Here is a 6,154-nt window from a genome sequence, read left to right as displayed (position 1 = left end):
CAGTCCTGAGTGAGAGTGTGTGTGTGTGTGAGAGAGTGTAGAACAGTTCAGTCCTGAGTGAGAGTGTGTGTGTGTGTGTGAGAGAGTGTAGAACAGTTCAGTCCTGAGTGAGAGTGTGTGTGAGAGTGTAGAACAGTTCAGTCCCGGGTGTTGAGGAGCCTAATGGCTTGAGGAAAGAAACTGTTACACAGTCTGGTTGTGAGGCCCGAATGCTCCGGTACCTCTTTCCAGATGGCAGGAGAGTGAAGAGTGTGTGTGAGGGGTGTGTGGGGTGTGTAAGAGTGTGTGTGAGGGGTGTGTGGGGTGTGTAAGAGTGTGTGTGAGGGGTGTGTGGGGTGTGTAAGAGTGTGTGTGAGGGGTGTGTGGGGTCAGCCACAATGCTGATGGCTTTGCGGATGCAGCGTGCGGTGTAAATGTCTGTGATAGAGGGGAGAGAGACTCCGTTGATCTTCTCAGCTGTCCTCACTATCCCCTGAAGGGTCTTGCGATCTGAGACGGTGCAGTTCCCAAACCAGGCAGTGATGCAGCTGCTCAGGACGCTCTCGATGGTCCCTCTGTAGAACACAGACAGGATGGGGGGAGGGAGATGGGCTTTACTCAGCCTCCTCAGGAAGTAGAGTCGCTGCTGGGCTTTCTTGGTGATGGAGCTGGTGTTGAGTGACCAGGTGAAGTTCTCCGCCAGATGGACACCAAGGAATTTGATGCTCTTGACGATCTCCACAGAGGAGCCATCGATGGACAGTGGAGAATGGTCACACTGTGCTCTCCTGAAGTCAACAACCATCTCTTTGGTCTTGTCGACGTTCAGGGAGAGGTTGTTGGCTCTGCACCAGGCTGTTAGATGTTGCACCTCCTCTCTGTATGCTGACTCGTCGTTCTTGCTGATGAGACCCACCACGGTCGTGTCATCAGCGAACTTGACGATGTGGTTGGAGCTGTTCATTGCTGCACAGTCGTGAGTCAGCAGAGTGAACAGCAGTGGACTGAGCACACAGCCCTGAGGTGCTCCAGTGCTCAGTGTGGTGGTGCTGGAGATACTGCTCCCGATCCGGACTGACTGAGGTCTCCCAGTCAGGAAATCCAGGATCCAGTTGCAGTGAGAGGTGTTCAGGCCCAGGAGACTCAGCTTCTTAATCAGCTGCTGAGGGATGATTGTGTTGAATGCTGAACTGAAATCTATGAACAGCATTTGAACGTAGGAGTCTTTGCAGTCCAGGTGTGTGAGGGCCAGATGGAGGGTTGTGGTGATGGCGTCTTCCGTGGAACGGTTAGGACGATACGCAAACTGCAAGGGGTCCAGCAAGGGTGGTAGCTGTGACTTGATGTGCCTCATGACGAGCCTCTCGAAGCATTTCATCACGATTGGTGTGAGTGCAACGGGAAGATAGTCATTGAGGCAGGAAACCGTGGACTTCTTTGGCACAGGGACAATAGTCGTTGTCTTGAGGCACGTAGGGATGATGGAGCTGCTCAGCGAGATGTTGAAGATGTCAGTGAAGACATCTGCTAGCTGCTCCGCACACTCCCTGAGAACTCTGCCAGGAATGTTGTCTGGTCCAGCGGACTTCCGTGGGTTAACTCTGTATAGAGTTCTCTTCACGTCAGCCGTGGTGAGACAAAGCACTGGGTCATTAGGAGGAGGGATGGTCTTCCTTGCTGTTGTGTTGTTCTGTGCCTCAAACCGAGCGTAGAAGTCGTTCAGCGCATCTGGAAGGGAGGCGTCACTGTCACAGGAAGGTGAAGTTGTCCTGTAGTTGGTGATCGCCTGAATGCCCTGCCACATGCGCCGGGAGTCTCTGCTGTTCTGGAAGTGGCCGTGGATTCTCTGGGCGTGTGCACACTTCGCCTCTCTGATGGCTCGGGACAGTTTGGCCCTTGCTGTTTTTAAGGCCGCCCTGTCCCCCGATCTGAAGGCAGAGTCTCTCGATTTCAGGAGAGCACGCACTTTCGCAGTCATCCACGGCTTCTGGTTGGAGCGTGTTGTGATGGTCTTGGAAAAATGAAAAAATGTAAATGTAAATAATGTCCTTGCTACAACAGCAACCAAGAGCTCTTGAGGAACTAACAGGTCAGTATAGTGTCTGAGGTCATTAGCACTAATTCCGTTCTGCAGAAAGTTGACCAAGGCAACGGCAGTTCAGAGATCGTCCAGGCTGCAGGACTGAATGGAATTCTGCTCCATTTTTTTTATTTCATGGGGAATTCTGTCCTTTAGCAGATTTCTCATCAGTGTGATGATGTCACTTATCGTTTCAGGAGATTAAGCACTTAGCAGCACTAATGGGTTGAATGAAATGGGTTAAGTGGCTGAATGTGAAGTGCTTTTTAACTTGCAGAAAACATTAATGACCACATGCAGAGTTTCCGTGAGAGACAAACATGTAGATACACAGAAGGAATAAAACACTGAGATCATGTAGATACACAGAAGGAATAAAACACTGAGATCATGTAGATACACAGAAGGAATAAAACACTGAGATCATGTAGATACACAGAAGGAATAAAACACTGAGATCATGTAGATACACAGAAGGAATAAAACACTGAGATCATGTAGATACACAGAAGGAATAAAACACTGAGATCATGTAGATACACAGAAGGAATAAAACACTGAGATCATGTAGATACACAGAAGGAATAAAACACTGAGATCATGTAGATACACAGAAGGAATAAAACACTGAGATCATGTAGATACACAGAAGGAATAAAACACTGAGTGTGAAGCTCAGATCGGGAAAAGAACAGTGCTTTATTCACATGAAGGTCTTAGTGGAACAAAAGAACAGAGGAAAAAACCCACAACAGTCACAGAGTCACATTAATGTTACTACTGATGAGTGAATGAGGTGCAACACACATACACACACACACACGCACGCACATGAGCACACACACACACACACACATCTGCTTCTCTTTCTCTCTGTCTCTCCCTCTCTCTCTCTCTCTCTCTCTCTCTCTCTCAACACACACACACACACACAGTTGTGGTTATAAGTGTGTTTAAGAATTTGCATGTGTGAAAATGTGTGTATGTGAAAAGGTGAGTGCATGTGTAATTTGTGTGCCTGTGTGAAATTATGTGTCTATGTGAAAGTGTGTGTATATGTGTGAAAGTGTTTGTATGTGTGTGTCTGTGTTAGTGTGTGTATGTGTGTGTATGTGTAAAGGTATGTGTATGTGTGAAATTGTGTGTCTGTATGAAAGTGTGTGTAAGTGTGAAAGTGTGTGTATGTGTAAAGGAGTGTGGAAGTGTGTGTATGGCTGGAAGTGTGTATGTGTTGTGTTTGTGTAAAGGTGTGTGTATGTCTAGAAGTGTTTGAGTGTATCTTGGTGAAAGTGTGTGTAAGTGTGACATTGTGTATATGTGTAAAGGTGTGTGTATATGTGTAAAGGTGTGTGTATATTGTGAGGACGGCGCATACACCGCCACACGCATGCAAAAGAATACCGCTCTTCACCCCCTCTCTCTCCCTTCAAAACACAAACGGAGTGGTTCAAAGAGTGCAAGGTGGAGCAGGAGAAAGCATGCCAAAATGTGGCAGACTCCACAGCCCCACCACTCCCAAAAGTTCCTAACTACCCTGGAGATCGGTCGTGACTTCTGTAGAGACTTTCAACCTCCTCCAAGCCGGCCCTGTGGATGAACCCATGCTGACCCAACCTGAGCTCAAGCCTCGGGATCCCAAACCCTGGCTCGCTGGATGTGCCCTCCATGACGCCACCGCCCCTAAGTCACCTCAGCTCTGCTCAGTCCTTTCCGCACAAGTCTACATCTATGAGCTGTCTGGAGATCTTTCCAGAGGAAGTTCAGGACCTCCCCATCCCCTCCTACTCAGATGTGACTGGCTGGGGTTCTCCACCGCAATGGAGGCCTCAGCCCAGACGAGGCGCCCACAAGACCCAAAGCCCAAGCAAGGCTGGCTTGCATGCCACGTGGGGAACAGGGCCAGGAACCATCCTCTCCAGGTGAGTCTGAGAAACACGCTCTTTAGTCATGTGGGAATACCTAATGACATCCAGACAGACCAAGGTATGACCTTCACCTAACGACTAATGGCTGATCTGTGTCGGCTTTTACAGGTCAAACACCTGAGTTGTGGAGCAGTTCAATCAGAAGAGGATGCTATGCCAGGTGGTAGAAGAGAAAGGAAAGAACTGGCACCTCCTCCTTCCCTGCATCCTCTTCACCATCCGATAAATGCCTCAAGCGACAACACGGTTCACCCAATTCACCCGTCCTGTTTGGACGACGACCTTTGGGACTGTTGGACATGGCCCGTGAAGCCTGGGAAGACAGCATTAAACATTTTGCTCTGTGATCGACTATGTCCAGGACATGCCGGCGAGGATTGACAGAGTGGGGCCCATAGACAACGAGTCTATAATTTGCCAGCCCAGCCCAGGGACTTCCAACCAGGGAACCAAGTAATGTGTCTAGTCCTAGTCCCTAACCCTGCCTGCAAGTTCCTGGCCAAATGGCAGGGCCCGTATACAGTCCTCAAGTATGTGGACCTTGTGAATTATATCCTTCAACAACCAGGTAAGCGCACAGACACCCAATTGTATCATATCGACCAGTTTGCCGATGTCTTCTCTTCCACTCCTGGACTCACATAGCTGGTACAACATGAGATCAAAACCCCTCTTGGGATGTGGGTTCGCCAGCATCCATACAGGATCCTGGAGGCTTGTCATCACACTATAGAAGAGAAAGTAGAACAAATGCTAAAAGAAGGAATCATAGAGGAATCCACCAGCCCTTGGTCTAGCCCTATTGTGGTGGTGCCCAAGCCTGACCAACCAAATCTCTTTTGATTCCTACCCTCTCCCTCATGTGGACAAACTGGTGGAGCACCTGGGGAAGGCTCAATTTGTTTCCACCCTCAACCTCACGAAAGGCTATTGGTAGGTAGCCCTATCCCTGGACTCCAAGCCCAAAATAGCCTTCACCACCTTTGGGGGCCATTGGCAGTATCAAGTTCTGCTCTTTGGTCTCCACGGAGCCCCAGTGACATTGCAGTGCCTCATGGACATCATCCTCTGGCCCTACAAAGCCTTTGCCCTCTGCCTATCTGGACAATGTCCTGATTCATTCCTCCATGTGGGCAGACCACCTGTTCCGTCTGAGGGAGGTGTTGATTGGCCTCCGGAAGGCTGGGCTGACAGGCAACCCCCAAAAGTGCCACCTCAGGCTGACTCAGGCATGGTATCTGGGCTACTGCATAGGCCGGGGGTTGCTGTAACCACAGGAGAATAAAGTGGAAGACTACCCACTGCATGAAAAGGCAGATTTTCGTCTTCATGAATGCCTGATGACCTCTCTAATCACTGGCAGTTATCGACAATTCACAGCCTGGGAAGTTCCCGTTTGCGAGTGACAGAAACAGTTGTTATCGTACCAGGGGGTGTATAGGGAGGGAGGTGTGTGGAGGTACAAGGTGCGGAATGTGAATTAGCATATGAATGAAACCACCTTGAATGTTCTACAGTACCTACTGGATGAAAGCACAATTTTCAAAACAGAAAGATCACCTGTGATTGGCTGAGACGTGAAGCCTATTTCACGTCAATTTTTGGCAGTTCCCAACAATTATCTGTGCTGCCTGCACATTCCCATGAACAGTCATTAACCTGAAATTCTGTGACAATTTACACTGTCGTTAACTGACGAAAATCACACTTTTCATGCAGTGACCCCCAGCCCACCACCAACAAGCAGGTACATGCCTTTCTCACCAAGAAAGGTCAACCGGATCGGGAAGGTCAACTGAGGACACCGAATGGGCTTTCTGACAGCTGAAAACAGCGCTGACCACCCACCTAGTTCTCTAGAACCCTGACTTCAGCCTTCCCTTTCCCCATTATACCGACACCTCCGAGACGGGGCTGAGGGCTGTCCTGTCTCAGGAGGTTGAAGGACAGGAGCACCTGGTCCTCTACATATCAAGAAAGCCCTTGCAATAAAGTGGGCCGCCAAGGAGCTACGCTACTACCTGGCAGGATGGTACTTTATTTTTGGCCACCGACCATGCTTCCTTGTTGTGGATGGTGAAGGCCAAGGACACCAATGTGTGGGTAACTTGATGGTTCCTTTTGTTGCAGGACTTCTCATTTCTGGTCCAGCACAGAGCCGGGAGCCAGC

Source organism: Hemibagrus wyckioides, linkage group LG29, assembly GCF_019097595.1.
Source record: "Hemibagrus wyckioides isolate EC202008001 linkage group LG29, SWU_Hwy_1.0, whole genome shotgun sequence".
In the NCBI taxonomy this organism is placed as follows: Eukaryota; Metazoa; Chordata; class Actinopteri; order Siluriformes; family Bagridae; genus Hemibagrus; species Hemibagrus wyckioides.
The sequence above is the reverse complement of the archived record's forward strand: the minus strand, read 5'-3'. Positions refer to the sequence as shown.